This window comes from Engystomops pustulosus, chromosome 2 (genome assembly GCF_040894005.1).
Source record: "Engystomops pustulosus chromosome 2, aEngPut4.maternal, whole genome shotgun sequence".
Lineage (NCBI taxonomy): Eukaryota > Metazoa > Chordata > Amphibia > Anura > Leptodactylidae > Engystomops > Engystomops pustulosus.
This window is the reverse complement of record NC_092412.1, coordinates 156,561,828-156,586,508: the sequence shown is the minus strand read 5'-3', so window position 1 is coordinate 156,586,508 and position 24,681 is coordinate 156,561,828.

The window sequence follows — 24,681 nt, the reverse complement described above, 5'->3', positions numbered from 1 at the left end:
GGAAATAGTCAGGAAATCCGACTGAAATGCGGTGTGCGGATCCTTAGGAAATGTGCCCCTATGTTGGCAGACACCGCAGACCTTCTTGCACATAGATGTGTGTCTCTAATATTTTTAATTTGGTGTGTTTGTGGGGTGTTTATGCTAAAATCGTGGAGCACTCACATTTTATGATACAGTGGGTATACAAATTATTCAGACCTTTAAATATTTCACTCTTTGTGTCATTGGTAGAACCAAAAAAGATCATTTTGAAATGTAGATATTTTTGCTAATTTACTAAACAAGAAAAACCGAAATATCACTTGGTCATAAGTATTCAGACTCTTTTCTCAGTGTTGAGTAGAAGCAGCTTTTGAGCTAGTACAGCCATGAGTCTTCTTGGGAATGATGCAACAAGTTTGTCACACCTGGATTTGTGGATCCTCTCCAGTTCCCTCGGGTTGGATGGTGAACGCTGTTGGACAGCCATTTATAAGTCTCAGTTGGGTTTTGGTCAGGGCTGGCTGGGCCAGTCAAGAATGATCACAGAGTTGTTCTGAAGCCACTGCTTTCTTATTTTAGCTGTGTGATTTGGCTCATTGTCTTGTTGGAAGGTAAATCTTCCACCCAGTCAGAGGTCCAGAGCACTCTGGAAAAGGTTTTCATCCAGGATATTTCTGAACTTGGCCACATTCATCTTTCCTTCAATTGCAACCAGTCGTCTTGTCCCTGCAGCTTAAAAACACCACCTTAGTAGGATTCTGCCACCACCATATTTCACTGTTGGTATTGTTTATGGCAGGTGATGAGCAGTGCTTGATTTTCTTCACACATACCAATTACAATTACCACCAAAAAGTTCAATCTTCCTCTCATCAGACCAGAGAATCTTATTTGTCATAGTGTCATATTTGTCATATGTGTTTTTTTGCAAACTGTGTGCGGTCCTTCATACATCTTGCCCTGAATGGTGGAGGGCTTAAGTGATCTTGTATTTATTGAACTTTCTCCATTCTCCATCTCTGGAGCTCATCTACAGTGATCTTAGGGTTCTTCTTTACCTCTCTCACCAAGACACTTCTCCTAAGATAGCTTAGTTTGGCTGGATGGGCAGGTCGAGGAATAGTTGTGGTCGTCCCAAACTTCTACCATTTAAGGATTATAGAGGACATTGTGCTCTTAGGAACCTTAAACACTGCAGAAATTCTATTAGAACCTTGGCCAGATCTGTGCTTTGCCACAATTGTCTCTGAGCTCCTTGGGCAGTTCTTTAGACCTCATGACTCTCATGTACTCTGACATGCACTGTGAGAGGTAACATCTTATATATTAGGTGTGTGACTTTTACAAATCAAATCCAATTGATTAAATTTTGATGAAACTGAAGGAGTAGAACCATATCAAGGAGGAAATTGAAAGCATGTGAGTTAAATATAAATGGCACAGCAATGGGTCTGAATGCTTATGGCCATGTGATATTTCCGTTTTCCTTGTTAATAAATTAGCAAAAATATCTTAATATTAATAAGCAAAAGAAAAGATTTTTTTTTTGGTCTTGCCAACTGGCTGCAATGAAATAAAGAGTTAAAAATTTAAAGGGGTCTGAATACTTTCCATACCCACTGTATTGTTAATTTCTGGATAACCACAGTGTCTAGAATAGTTTGTCACCTATGTTTATTTTATTTGCTGTTATTTTACACTTCTGATTGGAATATGTTCTTACCTGCGCAGACTAAAAGGGGTTTTCCCATGAAAGAAAATCATCAAATCTCAATCCCCTAGTGATGTTTACACAATAAAGATAATTTTTCAACTTCTTACTTTGCAATTTTACTCAGTTTTATTGCTGTTCTAGCCCCTATCACTCAGTGATAGTCAGTGTAAAATTGTGTGGGCCAGGAATCTCTAAGCATATTATGATTCCTGTAGTTATGTGTGGTGACAGTGTGGTTAGATTATCAGGCTACAGGGTTTATATACACTTTAATTTACCTTCTGAACATTGTACAGGTTTCTAACACATAGAGAGATGAGATAGATAAGATGATGAGATCTCAGACATGCATATTACACACAATGACACTCTGTCAGCGCTGCTACATATCTGCTCTCACATCCTCAGTATCAGATCTGCCGTACCTCCCTGGCCCTCCCTGAATAAAGAACTTATCTGCCTGTAGCTTTTCTCTAACGAAATAAAAAACAACTATCAAATTACCCTTACTCACAAATGAATGGAGAGAACGGCGCAAGGAGGATACAGGTTAAAAGATACAAAAAAAAAATCCAAAAAAACCTATGTTTAGAAATACAGATTGATTGACCCTCCGCCTCTACGTTCACCCACTCTAAGGTTTAAAATGAGGGGAAAAAAACACAGTTCCTTTCTGAAAAAAACAGTTCCTTTCCAATCAAATGGTTTAGTACTCACGGGGACAGTCCTCAGTCCATACCCAATGTCCTCAGCATTTATGCACCTATGCATTTATGCATAGCTTTTTTTCCCAGTTTTTTAAAAAAAAAAGTGGGTCACATATATTTTAATCATTCATTTTTTTGCAGATGTTTTAGTTTCTCCCCTAAAACTATGACATTGGATGATTCTAGTGGATTGTTAAATGTAACAAAAAGCACTCAATCATTGCATCCTAAAATATCTAAACTCTAAATTTACAAAGGCTTTGTATCATTACTAGAATGTAAAATAAATTAAACATGTTGGAGACATAGGTAAATGTTTCCTTAAATTGTTTTGCCTTTATAGATCTTATGCAACCTGTTTACAAGTTAGAAACAAAACTTCTTACCACATGTTCCCAGTTTCACAAACCGGATTCATATGTCTTATTGAGTGATTACAGTATGTACATAGGTTCCCAGAAATTTATAGTGACCTAGGACAAGAAGGCAGCACAGAGACCTATTGCTTCAGGGGCACATGATGCTTGGTGTCAGGCTGCAGGAACAAGAGGCCCAGTAGATAAACAAACATCAAAGAAGGGGGAGGAGAAACAGAGTTGAGAGAAGGATAAATGGAAACACAGGAGAAAACCCGCAACAAAATAATTACCTTGGCCACTTACTAATCTTTGGAACATATACCATGGTATTTTCCATTTACTAGACTGCCATTGTAAAACTTCATAATGGAAACCTAGTTTTATCCAACACCGTTGGATCAGAAACTATATATATAAAACCTTGACCTCCTTATACAAATAAAAGTGCAAAGCATGGCCTCCTCAGAAAATGTCTCCAATAATAAGCACAGGAATGCCAAGCCTGGATATCTGTCATTTTGTTACATAGGGAAAGGAGGACCCCTGAAAGTAAAGGCTGCCAATGCAATTTCTTGGCTAATTTCTTAGGGTGCTGTGCTACACAGACATCTGGATAATAGCTCTCCCTCTCTTGTCCCCCTCCCTCAACATAGATGAATTTAGTATGGTTATTTTGGCTGTGCCCGCTGCAGCTCCCAGAATGGACAGTGCAGGGTTCAGAGTGACAGCACAAACTGAAATAGACTATGACACTGCTTCTGTAGTCAAGTCCTCATACACCCCCATAACACAGTGCTGAGTGATTAATACAGACCTAGCCAACATTACAAGAAATTGTGTATCAGGGCATAAACAGATGTTACGTAAGCAGTATCCTGTCCTATATACCTTCACTGTCAAATTAATTTATTGCCATCTATTACTTTATATGTACTGCACAATCTTTCCAAGCACACTAGAAATTTAAAACAGAACGGATAAAAGGATGACCAAGGTATTGCAATGGCCCAATGTTCAGACATCAACCCAAGTGACAAGCTGTGGGAAGCCTAAACACATGTGTAATGCTTTTGTACTGTGCATAATAATGCCTTTATACAGTACTCAACATGTATAAGTGACATGGTAGAGGGTAAACTATAGGCATCTACTCCATTGATACATGTACAACAAATATACACACTTTGTGTATGCTGATTCATTTTTGCACAATTATGTTTGTATAATTATCATATAAGGTATTTATAAAGATGAATAAATATTTCCCTGCAAGCTGAGATAAATTCTAAAATGTATACAATTGCGACTAGGTGTATCTCACAGCATTGGACTCCCCAATCCCTAATATGATAACAGATTGACTATAATTAGTTCCATCAGGTATTAATGTTACCCATCATTTTGCTCGACACAAATTCTGCATGAAGGAATATTTGATCTACAGACAGGCTTGCAATAAAACACCTGTACTGGAAAAATCATCATTGCCTCCATGTCTGTAAATTGATGATGTTAAAGCAGCTGCAATGGGGCCCTCAGTGTCAGGGGGCCACAGCATCTGGCCTGATACACTAAAGAATGGAGGATGTTTTGCGGCAGCTCATATAAGAAATGTTGGGGGAGGGAACAACAGAACGACCGGAATCTCATCTCCACTTCCTGTTGTCTGCTTTGTATACTGTGCGTGTGTATATGTACTGTATGTCTGCATATGTTGCTATACATATGTCATGAGTATGAACTCTATGTGTGTGTATATACTGTAGGTGTGTACAACAAGTATATATACTGTATCTGTGTATAAGATGTGTTTATACTTTATGTATAAGTATATGAAAAGTATTTTTTGGACTATAAGAGGCACTTTGGGGGGGATTTATCACGGCTTCTATGCCAGTTTTCTGGCATAGATGCAGTGAAATAATCACAAATTTTTGTGCAGTGCCATGTGGGCATGGAGGGGTCATAGTGGGGTACAGCCACCGCTGGAAGGGTTGGGCACAAGCGTTCCCAACCTGTCCTTACGTTCTTTTTCAAAAACTGTGTTTTTAACCAAAACTATGCCAGGTCCGACTGTGCATAATAATGCCGTAATTAACAGTACTCAACATGTATCAGGTCTAAGCCTCTTGATGTATCCAGTGCGATGAGGGGGGGCGTGGCCGCTATTGTATGTCGGCGCATATGATACATCGCTCCCTTGGTGTCTGTGACTTATAGTCTATGTCTGTGCTTGTTTCCCAAGGTCAGGAAAATCCAGCACTGCCAGACCCTTCTGACTGCCTTAATGAAGATCGGGTGAGGCGCTTCAGAAAGTAGCAGAATTGTGTGTGTAAATATATGGATGTGGCAGAACTGTGTGTGATGTGCTGTTGTGTGGCCAACAGGGATATTTTAATTGGTTTAAAATGTTTTCCTTTATTTGGATGACTAAATCTGGGGTGCTTCTTATAGTAAGGAGCGTCTTATAGTCCGAAAAATAAGGTATAAGAAAAATAAGCTATATATCTGTGCATAAATGTGTGCACATGTGTGTTTAAATGTGTATATGTTTGTAAGAATGTATAAATGTGTGAGTATACAAATATGTATTATTTTTAAGGGGAAAGGAGGGCCCCATTCGGAGGGCTGCTATGGGGCCCTGACTCTTCTATTTACGACCCTGTCATGCTCCATAAAGCCATGTGGCTGCAATAAAGCATTTCCATTAGTGCTGTTAAAGGGATTTGCCCTGGATTTGAAAAACATGAATTCCATAAGCAACGGGGGTGTAATGATCTTTGTCAGACAGAGGCCCGGAACTGACCGGTGTGCTGTGCAGATATTCTACATTTTGAATTGTGACAGTCGCGGGCCCCTTGATCCAGCGCACAGACTGTGCATCTGGTCTGCACGCAGGATCAGGGGGGCCCGTGGCTATCACAATTCAAAAGTAGAACTCTTCACTAGCCAAGCCTCCGCTCCGCCCACCCTCCGTCCCCTGTTGGATGATTACTGGTGCATGTGACTCTCCTGTGGAATGGAGTCTGGTGCACACCACATAGGATTCCAATTAATCAGCAATGGATATGGATAGCTTCATTTAAAACGTTTTTTACATCAAACAGAACCACAACACATTACGGGGATATATATAATACCCCTTTTTCAAGTGGAAAAGTTTTTGTTCTGTAAACAAGTAAAACAATAGGGCAGGACAGTGGGTTCAGGGATGTATAAAAGCAATTGATCAGGTATATACTTATCTAAAAAAAGATCAGGCAGCCCCGGGGCACCCGGCAGACATCGGGGCTGCCCAGAAGAGGATCTGATCCATAAAGGGAAGACTCATGACTGCGGTGTGTAAGAGCTTGACACTCACAATCGTTGCCGGCTCTGATCGTGAGTTTTAGAGTACAGTGTCAGCAGTAATAGACAGCTGACAGCCACTGCTTCTGATGCCAGCTGCATTTGGGAGCCGATGCCAGAAGTGGGACGTAATAAAACGTCTCGGTGCTGGAAGTTCCTTCCTGAAGGGATGTATTATTACGTCTAGGTGCCGTAGGGGTTAAAAGGGTTTGCCCTTTACAATAAAAGATGATTTTTAACTCCTTACTTTACAATTTTACATACAATTTTATTGCTGTTTTAGCTCCTATCACTCAGTGATGGTCAGTCTTAGATTCCAGGGTATGGACGGGGACTCTCTAAGCAGACACTTTATGATCCCTGTAGTGCCAGAAGTCAGATAGCCGAAGAGAATGAGAAAAATACACATCTATCAATGCCTTTCCAAATACTAACCATGCTCCTTCGTCCTTGTTATCAATTTTCTACCAGTCTGTCCCATATACCCCAAAACATATGGATAAATAAATATATAAATTTCAATGTGTTACAATCAATAAATGTATTAAAGGTTTTGCCCAGTTTCCACAAATAAATGTTATTGTTTTTATGATCAAAGGTTAAAATATACTTTCTGTATCAATTCCTTGTGGTTTTCTAGATCTTTACTGCTGTCATTCTATAGAAAACTTCATTGCCTACTTGTCAGTCCATGATCATGTGATGTTGCACTGGTACGTAGCTCGTTAGTATCCCAGAGTTACCAGAGCTGTGTGTTATAAGAAGCCATGCACCTTCATGCATCACATGATCATGGAAAAAATTTTATCCACAGGAAAAAAACAAAGGTTTTATTGAAACAAGAAGAGATCTAGAAAACTGTCAGAAATGATAGAAAGTATTTAGTAAAATGGTCTGTCTTTTCATAATGCAAACAATAATAATTATTTATTGAACCTAAACAACCTTTAACATTAAAATCATAGCCCCCCACCCCCACCCCCCATTCATTTGAAAGTAGTAGTTCCACTTCTGAAGCTCACAGTAACACAAGCCTAATGTGACTTTTAGGATGAAATTCTTATATTCAATTATAGCTTGTACTATAGAGCCCAAGATAGTGGCAAAAAGTGGCACTTCTTCTCCATTTGCATATGACTTTGGAACTGATTTTTTAGGTAAACAAGCAAGTTGTAAAGAATACATAAACAACAGGCAGAAACTCCACTTAAAAAAAACAAAACTTTACAACATCAAACCCATGTACATATATCACATTACTCTTTTATTTAACAACAATTCAAATGTGTAGTTAGGTTGGTTATTATAGTTTCTTCCTCTCACCCATCCAACGCCCGTTTAAGTCCAAGTGTACAGGGGTTTTTCCAAAGATATTTTAGTCCTTTATTCCTTCTCTTCATGCTGTGTTGCAACACAAATGGTCCTCCATTGCGGCATGCTGAGGTACCCTGCAAAGTTGATCCCCTTGCAACTAGGCTGTATCTAAATGGTTGGTCTTTCTCCGCTGCGTTGCTGCACCAAAAATCTGTGTACCCTGAAGTGTTTTGGGTTTTTTTGTCGGCGTAGGAAGACATTTTTTTATAAAGGGTTTTTTCTGTCTACTATTAAAGATTTTAGTTGTAACATAAAAGTGGAAACTTTAGAATACATCATACCTATACTAAGGGTGCCGGCAGCTTAACTTCATTTCCATTTGAATATGAAGTATGAACAGAACATCTAAACAAAATAACTTACAGTATGAAATAAGAGTTGGAAGTTATGTTTCAGTGAAAATAATTAAATGCAATCTGATTCAGGACTTTTTTTTTTTTTTTTTTTTTTTTTTTTTTTACAAATGATTACTGTACAGTACATGAGCTATCAACAAGCGTAATGCCCAGATGCCTATCATGTTAACACAGTTTGTGCTGGTTTGACAGTTGGCATTACATCAGAAATGTTCCTGCTAACAATACCTGGAAATCTAAGCAGCTATCTTATGAATGAATGGTCATATTGTTTTGCAGAAGACATTTCATCTTGCATTAGAGACATGTGAGCCATAAATAATGATTCTGTTGAATAGTGGATATGTTTTAGACTACTGTAACGTCTGTGCCAAAACATCCCTCTATCCACAGTTGGCAGATTAGGTGGTGTTAATTTCTGTTTGTCTTTCCTGTGTGTGAACTGTGACTTAGCCTTTGCTGTGTTTTAATTTACTGAGCCACAACCTGCTCTCTGTAGTTCAGCTCTGTCCAACAAGGGTTACTAGAATGATGGACAGCTACTGTTGGAGGCGGGACCAGGATCTGCTATATATGTCTGCTTAATTCCATCATATAGAGAACATGGCACACACAAAATGAATTTCATGATTTTATTTCAGGGAATTTTTCACATAGCAGCCTAACCACTTATGTGTTTTCCCCCCTGCATTAGCCAGATCGTACTTGACAAAGGTCGAGATGACCAAAACGTCATAAATTACTTTGATCTGTGTAACTTATATCTCTTTTGATTGTATACCACGGTGAAGGCTATGTGTAAAATTCACTGAAATAAAATCATAAAATTCATTTTGGTGTGTGCCATGTTCTCTATATGGAGTAAAGCGGATTGAGAATCCTACATTGAGCACCACCTACCAATAGAGTGTGGTCACTATTGCTCTACGGTGCTTAATTCAATCAGACATCCCTGGTTATATTTTCAAATCGCAGCTCAATTCTGTGCTTGTGCTTTCTATTGTATTCTGTTGCTATGGCTTTGTTCTAAGGACTATCCCTCTCAGACTTCGATTCTATACTGTACCCGCTACCCCGTTGTGACCTGGACCTCTGACCTTGCTTTGTGTGTTGTTTATCAGTCTTGTATCTTGTCTGCACTCTGACTTAGGAGGGGAACGGGTCCTAGTTACTGCCCACGGCTTAGGGTGGGGCCAGTAAGTAGGTAAGTGACAGCTTGGGGGGTTCAGTTTAGGGCTCACTGTCCTGTCCTCCTGCACCCTCTTGCCACCCTCCTGACAACTAGTTTTACTAATAAAAATATGAATTAATTGTGTCTATTTAGCTGTGTTAACCTGACTAAAGTTCTGTATAGTAAATGACTAATTAACAGATATCATAGTTTATGCTTAATGTCAAACAAACAATAATGGCCATTAACTGTCAGGAACATTGGGCTTTAGTTCTACATTTGTTATCTAGCTTATTCCATGCCTCACTGTAAAAATGATGATCTAAATTTTACTTATGTGTGCCTTTGACTCAATTGGAAGGCTAGCTCTTTATTTGGAGCAAGGTTGGTGGCATCATCCACAAAATCAACTTGTAATTGAGTGGTGTTGCACTTGAAGTAGTTCTATGTTTACACCAAAATAACACATTCTCTAATTTACTGTTATTAACAAAAATACAGCATTTCACAGATCACCTATTCCAACCTCTGACTCCTACATGCTCCTCCCCTCACCCCCTCGCATTACAACACCAGTTCAGACCTAACTGACGGCAGGCAGCATGGTGCAAAGATTTTCTCTAATAGCTACTTACAAGCTAAGGTCTTTATCCAAGGGGAGTGAGGCATAACAGAACTTACAGTGTGTGTTATAGGTGAGATAGCAGAGATGGAGTTGGTCATTGTGTCTTATATGCATCTCCTGACTCTGATCTGTCTCATCTCTCTTTTCCTATGAGTGTCAGATATTATTAGAATCTTCAAAAGTTAAGTGGAAGCACACAGCATCTCCTAGCACAGACGACTCATGAAGTGTCTGCTCAGCTAGTGTACACCCACACTGTTGAATCTTACACTGACCAGCCTAGAGGTTAAAAAGTATGTTTATTATTGGACCTGTGGCCCTAGGAAAACAATCTTAAGGGCTTTCATTGTTTTATACAAGTTGGTCTCTGTCAGTTGATAAGACCCTGTTGATTTACTATGTTAAAACCTAGATACTTTGCTAAAAATGCTACCTTTCATCTGTATGTAATGATCTGAATAAGCTGTAAAACTGAAAAACTAAATAAAAATACAGTTTAAAAAAAAAGTATGTTTATTGTGTAAATGTCACCAGGAGATTAAAATAATTTTCTTCATAGGCAAACCCTTTTAAAGAGGACCTTTCACCACCTCACACACGTGGGGATTCCGTAGGGGATGGTACAAAGATTCCAAGGCACTTTGAATTTTCTTTCTAGCCCCCACGGTTGTGGAGATATCAGTCCCAGTATCTGACCATTATAATCTGTTTTTGGTCAGAAAGGAGAAGCTGGGGCTGGAGATGGTGTTATGTTAAACATTTTTCATATAGTCCAATCGGTGACAGGCAATGTCATAGTAGCTCCTATGAACTGTATCAGCTGTGATTTCTTTTTCTATATTCATCTATAGTCTGTGTTTACACACATCCCACTAATATTCTGTTGACATTGTGTTTAGAAAAAAAAAAGAAATGTTACAAACTCCAATGCGATCAGGATGCAAATGTGATGGGAATAAGAGCGCAGTATAAATGCGAATGCATTATAAACACACATTCAATGTAAACGCAAAAACATTGTAAACCCAAATGAGATAAAAGTGTCTTATAAACACTATGTAAATGCAAACGCAGTGTAAACACCATGATGTAAACACAAATGTAATGCAGGTGTAACATAAACGCAATGCGATGTAAATGCCACTTAAACATGAATGCAAAATGAACACAAAGCAAACGCCGTTTGCAATTAACACGATGCAAACATGACGGGAAATACAAAAGTGACATAAATGCAAATTCATCGTGCAGTGCCTTGCAAAACTTTGAACTTTTTTACATTTTGCCACATTTCAGGCTGGACATAAAATTGTCATTTTCGGTGAAGAATCAACAAGTAGGACACAATTGTGAAGTGGAACAAAATTTATTGGATACTACTTTGTAGCGCCACCTTTTGCTGGGATTATAGCTGTAAGTCAATTCTTCCTTGGAAAAGAGCTCAAGCTCAGGGAGAGCGTTTGTAAACAGCAGTTTTCAGCTCTTCCCACAGATTTTTGTCTTGTTGGAAGATAAATCTCTGTCCTAGTCTCAGGTCTTTTCCACACTCCAACAGGTTTTCTGACAGAATGGTCCTGTATTTGGCTCCATCCATGATGCTTCCACCACCATGTGTGACAGTGGGGATAGTGTGTTCATGGAGAGGAGCTGTGTTGCTTTTACACCAAACATATAGTTTGTCATTGTGGCCAAAAAGTTTGATTTTGGTTTCATCGGACCAGAGCACCTTCTTCTACATGTTTGGTGCGTCTCCAGGTGGCTTGTGGAAAACTTTAAACAAGACTTTTTCAAAATATCTTTGAGAAATGGCTTTCTTCTTGCCACTCTTACATAAAAGCCAGATTTGTACAGTATACGACTGAAGAATTGAAGACCACCCCTCAATAGCCACTCCCAAGGGACTAGGGACACAGCTCTGTATATAGGTACTAAAATTTCATCTAACTTATCTTTTTTTTCAGACAAAAGACAGTTTAACTATAAAAACTCTTTGGTAATGTCTACACTATTGCTCTATGGGGACATAGGGGAGCCAGAAAAAGGGCTTCTGTTGATAGGTTCTGTTTAAAATGGAATACACATTACTCCCACAACTGACATCAGCTCCAGAAGCATATTATAAAGCGGGAAGTGATGAGACTGGACTGTGGAGTCATAGATAATTACATACACTTTATAATAAAAAATGCTCACTGAGCCCCAAGAGCAGGGAATGCACGTTACTCCCATTACTGACAGCCTGAGAGCTGGGGAAGTGCAGAGTGTGCTGAGGTCACCAGATTCAGGATTTCTGCCGCTCGTTCTTCATAAATCTGGCGCCCTGTGCACTCTGACAGAGTGCACCTTTAACATGGGCCGCACATTGAATAAGTGCGATACATTTCTGTCAGACTTTGCATGTTAAATGAGGCCTACGGTCTGACTGAGCATTGAAACCCACCCTTCAGTGCAGAAATTTGTGTCGCATGATAAGTAGTGCAGCTACACCACAAAAGGGTTGCATGAGACACAAATGTGGTGCAGACACTTTTTAAATATATGCACAAGCAGTTTGCAGTAGAAAGAATGTGCAAAGTCCAACAGAAAACTGGCGCACGGCCCTTAGTACATGTGCCCCATATTGTATGAAATCCATGCTCCATGTTCATAAACTTTATAGCTGGTTATTAGTGCATAGTAGCAGAGCAGATACACACTCCATGTAAACTGAGAACAAAGGGAGCGGAATTACTGATCCACAGCCCCTGTGCACCCTGAGGCCACGTTCACATGTTGCGTTTTGATTGCATATACACAATGTTAATTAATGGGGCAAATTTACTTACCTGGTCCTGTCGGACGGTCCAACGAAGATGAAGTCTGGTGCGATTCACGAAGTTCGTGTGCCTGAGTTTCTGCATCCGTCGCTTCCCCACCGAGGTCCGCAGAATTTCACCTTCATCTTCTCGGTGTTTGTAAGTCCGTGTCTTGCGACACAATTCGAAATATTAAATCCTGCGCGTTGTCCAATGGTCCACCCCACGATTTGTGTCGCGTGCAGGCCGGCGCCGATGCGCCAAAATCCCCTGTTAAAAGTGGTGCAAAACGGAAATCGGTGGGAAACTGACGAAAATGCGCTCCTCAGACAATGTGCTAACACAGGGGTCAGGAACCTTTTTGGCTGAGAGAGCCATGAACGCCACATATTTTAAAATGTTATTCCGGAAGAGCCGTACAATATGCACATGCCCCCGAGGAGATAGGTAGTCTCAGTGTCATGGGTGCCCCTGCGATCTACGTCTCAGATCGCAGGCACACCCGTGCCCCTTTCAGAGCTCACTCACGTCTCCATGTGACTGCTCCCGTTCCTGGCTGCGCGTGCACAGATTTAACTGGCCAGCGCACTGCTGATTGGCGCTACCCACTTTCTTGGTTCCCCGCTGGATCTTAGTTCTTCATGGATATGAGGAAGCTTCTGTTGACCCTGGACCTGTTCTTGATCTGCCAGCCATGACCTCTTGCTCCGTCCCCTACCTCTCATCATTAACACCTGCCTTGACTGCCTGCCTGTTCCTGAACACAAGACTTTCTAGTGATCCTGTACCTCAACCTTGGCTGCCACCGCAGACAAGTCGTGCCTGTGGAACGACCAGGTGGTACCTTACTGCAGCAAGACCATCCTACTTTGCGGCGGGCTCTGGTGAAGACCAGGTGCCACTTAGATTCCGGTCCAAGGTGTCTGCTTACATCATCGTCCATGGGGGTCTAGGGGGTTCATTACTGGAAATCCTGACGCCCACCACATGCCTCGTAGTAGATAGGTAGTCCCAGCACTTGCCTCCAAGTAGATAGGTAGCCCCAGCACATACCCCCAGTAAATAGGTAGCCCCACAGCACATGCCCCGAAGTAAATAGGTAGCCACAGCACATGCCGCCCAGTAGATAGATAGCCCCAGGATATACCCCCAGTAGATAGGTAATAAAAAATGAATATTCACTTCCCAGCGCTTCCTGCAGCCAGCTCCCCATTGCTCCCACGCTCTTATCTTTGACCCAGGCTTAGACGATAGCGGCGATGGCACCTGGGCCGTACAAAGGATGTAGGCAGGGGTAACATCGCTGCCTGTGTCCAGTAATAAGTCTAACAGACACACATCACCCATCAATATTTATTAAAGATCTGCCTGAGAGCCAGATGCAGCCAACAAAAGAGCCATATCTGGCTCCCGAGCCACAGGTTCCCTACCCCTGTGCTAACAGATACATTGTAGGGATTTTTAGGGACTTAAGAAATAAAATCTCAATCCCCTCAATCCTGATATCTACACTATTTTAACTTCTTACTTTGCAATTTTACTCAGTGTTATGGCTGTTTTAGCTCCTGTCACTCCCTAGGCTGCTCATTGCAAAATCCCAGGGTGTGGGCAAGGATGCTCTAGGCAGTGACATTATAAAACATCTAGTTCTGTGAGCTATTTCTGTAGTCTGACATGCATCGCTTTATATGGTTATAACTTTTGAACACTTTTGCTATTACATTTTTACATTTGGATTATTCTTTGCATTACAACCATATGAATTATAAATATCAAAGTGTTTGTATGCATTGCCAATTGTAGCTATCCATATTTTGTTATTTATATATTTATTCTTTGCATGGTGACAACCATATGAATTATAATCATCAAAGTTCTTGGAATTTTATGTATTCAACTGGGAGTTATTTATTGCAATTTTCCTTTATTGTTTTCTTTTAGGCTATTTATATTTGTACTTTTAACATCCATTATTTATTTACGTCCTGCATCACCCGAAATGCATTATAGGACATTTTAATCTTTTATATGATTTAAATAATAAAATATTCATAAATTTATTCAGGCATGTATTATATGAGACTCTATACCCTTACTAATTCGGTGTAGCGCCCCATTGGAGACCCATTTTTTTCCCTCTGTTTTTGCTTTATATATCAAACCATTTTCAAATCTACACCCCTCAAACTTTTTAGGAAGATAGTTAACCACTTGAGTTCTTATAGTAATGAAAGCAAAATGGAGGTGAAATTTAGAATGGTTCGATTTTGTAGGTAATACATTCATTTAGCCCTAACATTTACACGTTCACAAAAGATTAAATGAGAAAACCCATCTTAAAGTTTGTTATGCAATTTCTCCCGAGTACAGAACCCCTCACCCCCCCATATATGGCTGTTACTTGTTTTATCGGCGCACAGCGAGGCGAAGAAGGGAAGGAGGGCCATTCATTAGAATTTAGTGGTTTTTAGTTGCTGCACTTTTTTTGCACTATAAAATATTTGTTTTGCCATTATAGGAAACCTACCACCACAGATATACCTTTTAAGGTAGATCAGGTGGTAGGTGCATCTAATGTATATAAGGATAGGCCTTTTTAGGGCTAATCCTTTACTCCACTATATCTTTTATTATCTTTAATTGGGGAGTATGCAAAGTTTCTAAAGAGGCTACTGGGGCATGGAGTAGCCAGAAGGGTCTCATGTGCAGTAGCAGAGCCAAGATTTTGGTGTACATGCCTTATTACTGCAATGCTGTGCAAAATTTTTCAATGCCTCATGCATACAGAGGAGGACTTGTAATCCAACACTGGACCAGTGATAGCCCCATAATAAACAGCACCATGTAAATAACCTGGTGAAAACTACAGAAAAACCTCTAGACTTCAGCCTGCGCCACAAGTGGTGGTAGCTGAAAGACCCCCTTCGGGCTATTGGGCACCCTGGCATAGGCCTCCATTTGGTTGACTGCATAAAATTATTCCGGAGCAGCCATAACCATAGCAAAAAGGCAGAAGTGTGGAAACTGCATGGCTACAAAACACAGAAGTGGCTATGACCAGAGGTAAATTACATTGCATATGTTCTCTGACGCTTAGGCCATCAGGATTGACCAGACCATTGGAGGAGATATAACCATTGATCCCCGACCACCAGGGGGGTTATAGTAATCAATCCTGGTACAGGAGAGAGAAATAACCATCAATTCTGGACCACCAGGGAAATATAGCCATCATTCTCGAACCACCAGTTGAGATATGGCCTTCAATCCCAGACCATCAGGGGAGATAGAGCCATCAATTTCAGACCATCAGGGGAGATATAACCATTGATCCCAGACCACTGGGGGAGATATAACCATTGATCTCAGACCACTAGGGGAGATGGCCATCAATCCCAGACCATCAGGGCAGATATAGCCATTGCTCCCTGACTATTCTTCTTACCTTAGGGGAGATGTAATAATCAATTGCCATCAGGGGAGACCGGACCATTAGGGTTGGGGTCCCCAAAATTTTATCATATGGAGCCATTCTCGGTCCCTCTCAGACCGTTGAAGGGCCGGACTAAAGTTTAAAAATAAAAAAAATAAGAAATTCCTCTGTACACTGCAAATATCTTATTTTGAAGTAAAAATACAAAGCAGGAAAAGATACAATATTTAAAGTAAAGAGCAAGTACTTACCAGCATCTCAATGGGAAGTATCAGCCTGCTTTTGGTTGATAAGATGGTCAACGTCCAGTTCCAATCAATTATTTCATATGCTGCCCCTCCACCATTAATTATTTCATGTGCTACCCCCCCACCATTAATTATTTCATATGCTGCCCCCCCACCATTAATTATTTCATATGCTTCCCCCACCATAAATTAATTAATATGTTGCCCTTCATAATTAATTATTTCATATGCTGAAAAAGAAAATACAACGATCATGTGGTCTCCTCAGCCTTATATAGGCAGTCCAATGGTGATTGATTTTGATTGGTTACTGCTTAATAACCTGTCTCTTCTACTAGAATCCTGGAGGCGTTAAGCCATTTTATGTGTTGCCAGAGGATGAACAGGAAACTAAATATATTGGGGGTCATTTACTAAGGGCCCGAATCCCTTTTCTACATCGGGTTACCCGGATTTTACCGCTTTGCAACGATTTTCCCTGAATTGCTCCGGGATTTTGGCGCACGCGATCGGATTGTGGCGCATTGGCACCGGCATGCACGCGACGGAAATAGGGGGGGGCGGCCTTCGGGAAAACCTGTCGGATTTGGAGAAACCGCCGTATTTTTTAGAAAAAAAGTGTCGCTTGACATGCACTTACCTGCACCCGGCTTGGCTTGGTGAACTTCAGTGAACTCCGACGGAATTCAGCGCAGCAGCGACACCTAGTGGACATCGGGGGAACTACCTTAGTGAATCGCCGGAAGACCCGAATCCTCCACAAAGAAAGCAGCGCTGGATCGCGAATGGACCGGGTAAGTAAATCTGCCCCATTGTCTGTGTTTCAATGATTGTATCAAAACTTGCGTTGATATACAAGCGATTTTGATTATAAGCACAAATTCTGCTTGTAATCAAAGGTCAAAGTCACTGATTTCCTAAGGGGAAAACCTGCTTTGATATACAAGTAATTTGGGTTACAAGCATGTTTCCGCAAGGAATGATGCCCGTAATCCAAGGTTACACTGTACTTTATTAAAGAAAAATTTTCCTGTGTCCCTTCTTTCCTTCTCATGTTGCTACCCCTCCAGGACTCCAGTGACTCAATTCTTTACACACAGTCACTGCATCATGAAGTGAAGAATTCACTAGGTATGAAAAGAGTTATCTAGACTACTGTCGTTACCTTTTTGATGCTAACAAGCCTTTTAGAAACACTGTTCATTGCTAAAGAAAAAACTGTGAATAAAAGGGACAACAAAACATTTGTCTTAATTAAGTAAACTACAGGGTTTACTCTTATCACCTGTACTAGTAATTTCTCAAATACAAAAAAATGCTTGTAGAAGGTTTAACAGCAAACTTTGTCAAGTTATTTTTGGAGAGCTTCCTCTTCTGTAGACTTAGCACCTCCCTTAATTGGGTTCATACTGTACTGCTCTGGATTTTCTCTGAAATAATTAGCTCCAAAAGTTAAATTATAAGCAATGCTGCCTATAGTTTACAAGACCCTTGTATATTATACTTTAAAACTCCCCAGCTTCAATATTCTCTTCAACTATCCTCCCATTTCCAGCTGAGGGCACTCTCTTCACGCCGCCTGTATGTCTAGTGAATTATTCACTTATGGGTATGCTGAGAACATGAAAATAAACCCATTTGTCACTGAGGCATTGAGATACTGTATCTGCTGAGCAACAACCAGCCTTTGAGAAAACAATACCAGCTTAAGAGAGGTAGTCTGTGTGAGGTGTATTGTGTGTCAGACAAATGGAGCTTATTTATTAATATCCATAGAATATTAATTAGCATACATATGTCTGGGTTTTTTCTTTTTCACAGGTGATGTTGCTAAGAGGAAATTGATTAAAGAAGTTGACAAATTTCTTCAAATTCCAAACATAAAATGGTTAGTCATAAACTTGTAAAGGAAGTTGACATTTCTGTGGCCAATAACAAGCATTTAGGCATAGTATTCCGTAAAGTCAGCAAAAACTACAACATAAATAAAGGTTCAACGCCATGGCGTACCTCCAATTGAGGCAGACTATGTAACTGTTATAGTGTTTGAGGGGTCCATAGGTATCTCGCATTCTAAGTAAGACCCGCCAAAAGCTATTAATAAATAATATCTGCATTTTTAAGATGTGGGAGAAGGCTCATGTAGCGGGACCTATACATGCATCTTTTCTCTTACTCAGGCAGCACAATCTTAGACTTGTTGCACCATCTATGTCACACTGCACACGTCACATAAGCCCAGCTGCTGAGGCTCCCATCAGCACAGTATGGTATTGAGAGGTGATGGAAGTAAACTTTTATCATTTAATTATTGGGTGTTTTAAAGGGACACTGTATAGAGGAGGATGGAGCATAGTGCACTGCATAGAGGGGGTTGAGCGACACTGTGCTGAAGTGAGGGGAGAAAGGGCAATGAATGGAGGGGTAGCGGGGGCATTGTATAGAGGCGTGGGGAGAGAGGGTACTGTAAGGAGTGAAGAGACGGTACTGTATAGAGGAGGGAGAGGAGGGCTTACTGAATAGAAAGGGGTGGGGTACTGTATAGAAGGGTGCAGGATGGGGGATGTAAGAGGGGGGAAAGAGTAGGCACTATATTGAGGGGACAGAAAGGAGGTGATTTAGAGAAAGGAGGTAGGAGAATGTAAATTAGAGGGGGGTGAGGGTGTGGTGCACAGAACTGTATACAGAGGGGTATAGGATGGGTGGCACAGTTTAAGGGGTGCACTGTATAACAGATAGGTTGTTTATATAGTGGGGAGCAGCAGGCAGTGCTGTACAGTGGAGTGTTGGGGGGGGGGGGGTGTTTAGGCTGTAAGTAAATCCATAAGGGGGAACCATACAGCAGAATGCATCCTCCAGGCAGGAGTTGTATGTAAACTAATGAGGGGAGGCTTTAGGAAGGCTTGTAGGGGGAGGTTTCTGTATATTGTTGTGAAATGTGGGTCATGTATGCAACTTTAGTAGATACTTGCTGACTACATATACACATACAAACACATATCCGGGGAACAATATAATTTAAGGAGCTGTGCAGTATGCATACGTGTTGCAAAAACTGAAGACTCCTAATCTCCTAGAGGCAAAATCTGCTGTGCTAAATCTCTGCAGTGTAAGGTCTCACTTTGTATACAAATAGCCATTGGTGGCAAAATGGTGAACGTTCAAATGCGTTGTTCACCTTGTAAGGCCTCTTTCACACTTGTGTTGCAGATAACGCAGATAACTTCCTGCTTTCTTTTCACATCACCTAGCAACCCATTCATTTAAAAGACATTGTACAAGTGCAATTAGTTTTTGATGCGTCTCCATAGACTTGAATGAGTTGTGAAAAACCTGCTTGAAATGCAAAATACAGCATGTTGCCAAGTTGATGCACGTGAAAAAAAAAAGAAAAAAAAAATGCAAATAAGAACAGCAATGGGGCAGAGTACATTGCAAGTTTGGAACGTCAAAAACATATGCAGAACTTGCATGTAAAAAATGCAAGTGTGAAAGGGACCTGAGAATATTGTTTATATATTTTTATAGAACAGAAATTGCAGGGATAACTAAACACATTAAAGTTAAATTTGTTTATGTATATTTGTGTTCTAAGATAGGAAAGGTGTGATTTGAAAGTTTACGTTTCTTTCAATTTGTTTCAAATGTTTCTACTGTTGCAGGCCCACTTGGGTATTTTAATCCTAGGGGGCCTAATCCCTTATTATCATATTGCAATATCACTACCTGCATCAGTGACCTCCATCCCTTCATATCTTGTTCAGTCCCTAGAAATCACTTCTCTCCTCACTAAAATCTTAAACCTCTTAAACTACCGACTAGTCTCTGTCAAGGCTCGGGGTCAGTGAACCCCCTGGACCACCGCGGACGATGACACAAGCCAATACCTGGGACCGGAATCTAAGTGGCACCCAGTCTTCTCCAGAGCCGGCCGCAAAGCAGGTTGGTCTTGCTGCGGCGTGGTAAACTCCAGGTCGTTCCACAGGTGCGACTTGTCTGCAGTGACAGCCAAGGTCGAGGTACAAAGTCGGCAGGCAATCTCGTGGTCGGGGACAGGCAATAGGTCGATGCAAGCGGCAGAGATTCAAGGTCAGAGACGATGCAAGAGGTCAGGGCAGGCAGTAGAGAAGCGTATTCAGGAATGGAAGCGGGGGGCCACAATGGGAAATCACAATAACAGCGCAGGGCATCAGACAAAGCTTTCTATAAGGTACAAGGCACGTAGATCCTGCAGGAAGTGCAGGGAGAGGCAGGATTAAATAGAATTCTAGTTAAGGCCAGTGCCAATTAACAACACGCTGGCCCCTTAAATCTCCTGAAGCCAGCGGGTGCATGCCCTAGGAGACGGGGACGTGCGCGCACAGCTGAAGACCCGGCAGCAGGAACGAGGACGGGTGAGTAGTGGCTGCACGGAGCAGGGGCACACGGCAGCACACGGGTGAGCCCGCAACCCGAGACGTGGGTCAGGGGACATTCTCTGATCTCGCTTTCATATACAAACTACTGGAACGCCTGGTCTATTCTCAACTTAACCGTTATCTCTCAGCTACCTCCCTTGTTGACGCCCTACAAGCTCGTCTTTGTACTATGCATTCCACTGAAACTGCTCTTTCTAAAGTCTTCATTGATCTCCTCACTGCTAAATCCAAAGGTGACCATTGTTAGGATTCAGGATCAGTGGATCCTCTGCACCACCACGGGAGGTGGTACTAGCTGACACCTGGGACCGGAATCTAAGTGGCACCTTAGAGGATCAGTGGATCCTCTGCACCACCACGGGAGGTGGTACTAGCTGACACCTGGGACCGGAATCTAAGTGGCAAAGCGAGATGGTCTTGCTGCGGCAGGGTACCACCAGGTCGTTCCACAGGTGTGACTAGCCGGCGGTGGCAGCCGAGGTACCTTGGCAGGAGACAGTCTTGTGGTCAGGTCCAGGCACAGGGTCAGGGCAGGTGACAGAGATGCCATGTCAAGTCCAATTCGAGGTCAGCAACGGGAGGTCCATGCAAATGGGAACGGGAACACGGGACACAGGAACTCAGGAGCAGGAACACACAGGAACGCAGGAATATCGCAGGGGAGCTTTCCTGCAAAGGCATAGGCACAAAGATCTGGGGCAGAAGGAAGGTGCTGGTTAATAAGTTGGAGATGTTCAGCCAGCGCACCAATCAGCGGTGCGCTGGCCCTTTAAATTTCCAACAGCCGGCGAACATGCGTCCCAGGAAGTGGGGACGCGCACACATGGCGGTCCGCTGGGGAGCAGGAGCCGGAACAGGGAGCTGTGGCTGGAACAGGGGCACACGTAGGGACACGGATGCACCCACAATCTGAGACAGGGATCTGAGCACCCGTGACACTATTCTCTCCTCATTCTTCTGGATCTCTCATCAGCATTTGATACTGTGGACCAGAAGCTCCTCCATAGGATGCTTCACTCTATTGGACCGAAGGACACTGAACTCTCTTGGTTTTCTTCATATCTCTCTGACTTTCAGTGTCTCCTTTTCTGGAACTCTCACTGTCGGGGTTCCTCAGGGCTTAGTCCTAGGTTCTTTTCTCTTTTCCCTCTATACTGCCCCTATTGGACAAACCATCAGCAGATTTGGTTTTCATTATCATCTTTATGCTGATGCTACCCAGCTATATACTTCTGCACGTAACATTACCCATGCCTTACTTTGAACTTCTTGTCTTTCCACCATCTACTAACAGAGTCTGACCCGGCCTCTACAACTCCTTCTGTGGGATCACAATAAACCTAAGACAGCAGGCCCACTGTCTTGGGGTCGTGCTGGACTCCGACCTCTCCTTTTCACCCTATATATATATATAATCACTTGCTTGCTCACTTTCGCCGCATGCATCTCAGAAACATCTCTAGAATCTGCCCATTTCTTACAATTGAAACCTCTAAAATGCTGATGTTGCTATGATTCTCTCTCGGATAGACTACTGTAAGTCCCTACTAATCGATCTTCCACCCACTAAACTCTCTCCTATCGATTTTTAATGCAGATGCCAGGCTTCTGTGCATTTCCATTGACCTTGAACTCTATATATAAGATGGCGGCTGATGGCTGGTTCAAGCAGCAGCATCTTTATTTTTTTATATTATAGAATTTTATTTTATTCCCTTATAAAGATTGTCTGGACCATTTTATACCTCTTGTTGCACACCCTTCATCCTCATAGACTGTAAGCTCTTGCAAGCAGGGCCCTCACTCCTATTGTTCCATATGACTGTTAGTACTTTGTGTTGTTTTATTTGTATATGTCCCCTATCATTTGTAAAGCGCTACAGAATATGATGATGCTATATACATAAAGACTTCTAAAAATTGTTGATGGCAGGCTGTACTGAAAAATTCCATTTTACAGTTATAAACGCCTCTCAGAGGCTACCAGCTGTCATGGCAACTAAATGGCAACCCCAAATGACGTCATGGTGGTGCAATCCAGTTCCTAGGGTTTAACCATGCCATCTAACAGCCATTAAAGGTAGGTACAATCCCCCGAAGAAGTGTTTCCTGAATGAAAAGGTATTTGCAAGGGGAGCAATTGGTAAAAAAGCACGCTCTCTCACAGATGCTAAAACAAAAGTGAATAAAAAATAACCAATGCTCAACTCTTCTTTCAATATAACAATTAAATTCCAAGGAAGTAAAAGGTAAAGAAAGAGAAGAGTACTTTCAAGAGTACACCACTCCACCCAGTATCCGAAATGGAAGACTCTCAGTGCTTCAGAGCTTGGCCATTACTCCCAGTCATGATGTATGCTGTCGACATTAATCCCTTTGTAAGATCTCACTTTTGAAAGGGAAAAAAACTATCATAGATCCTATAGATAGATTAAGAGTGGTATTTATTATCAAGGTACTCACAAACATCATTTTAAAATAGCACTTATAAAGTTTAAAAGTTTCCACAGAATCCCACAACACCTCGCCCGACCTCAGGTTTTGCCTCTTAGGCTTCTTCCGGGGCATCATGCCCTGGACTTTTACTTTTTAAACGCTATTTTAAAACGATGTTTGTGAGTACCTTGATAATAAATACTGCTCTTAATCTTGGTGATCTGCGCGATTAGCTTATCTCTCATCTATATCACATCGGGGGAACGGAGGAACGGGAGTACGATTTTATTATTTTACTTAAGGTTGTATATAGTTATAATATGTGAGCTGTATATAGTGTGGGAAATGGGACCCTTCTGACTGACTTGTTGTCTGGCACAAATTCACATTCAGGCAGGTTTGTCCAAATAAAAGTTCAAAGATTTATTTAACACAGTCCAACAAGAACTCAATAAGCTTTCTTCAGCATAAAACAAATATATAATGTCCTTAGTTTCAGGGTAGCAGTACAAAAGGAATAGTGCAACAATGGCTCTCACCCAGCTTTTCACGATTTTGCTCCTGCTGCGTAGTCCAGGACCTGCAGTTGGTCTTCTTTTTAGAACAACAGCACACAGCAACTCTTGCCTCTGTCCATTTGCTCCTTAACCATCTGAACACCCACACCTGCAGCTAAAAGGTCAGGTATATAACAGGTAATGGAGTATGGAGAGGAGCAATCAAGACAGGAACCCTGCAACATCTAAACCCTGGGGGTGCGGTCACACGTTGCAGTTAAAACTGCATCGCAATCAGCTTTGAGGTGGTTTTAGGTGCAGTTTTGTCAATTGAACAGGTGAAAGACATGAACTGAACAAGTGAATTTGATTTTGAAGGGGAAAGCTGCTCCACAAATGTCATTCACTCGTTCAGTTCATGTCTTTCACCTGTTCAATTGACAAAACTGCACCTAAAACCACCTCAAAGCTGATTGCGATGCAGTTTAAACTGCAACGTGTGACTGCACCCTGGATCTAAAGTCCAGTTACAAAACCATGGCCCCTATAACATGGAGACCAGGAGCCTTAAAGGGACATACTGCCCATCTATCACTCTACCAAGTGATGGTTTACAATAGTTATAATAGGTGGGCTGTATATAGTTATAGGAGGCTATATATAGTTATAATAGGTGGGCTGTAAATAGTTATTGAGGAATGAATATAGTTATTATTGAGGACTGTATATAGTTATATTAGGGGGGGCTGTATATATTTATATTTTTTATGGGCAGTATATAGTTAATTCCGGGGGTTTATATAGTTCTCATTGAAACGCTGTATATAGTTATAGGGAGGCTGTATATAGTTATTATAGGGGGCTGTATATAGTTATAATAGGTGGGCTGTATATAGTTATTATATGGGGTTTGTACATAATTATTACATGGGGGTGGGATGTAGCTTTTACCGGGGGCTATATGTATTTATGGAGGGGCAGTATATAGTTATAAGTGGATGTATATAGTTATTAGAGAAAGCTGTGTATTTATTATAGGGGCTGTATATAGTTATTACTGGGGAAATGTATATATATGTTTAACTGGGACAGCGCTACAAATCTATTTCTAGCAACATTTACTAAAATTGTGGAGATGGCCCCCACTGGTCTGCGCCCCACGGGCTTCACCACCCTTAATCCAGCCCTGGTGATGACAATGTAAGGTTAGAGACC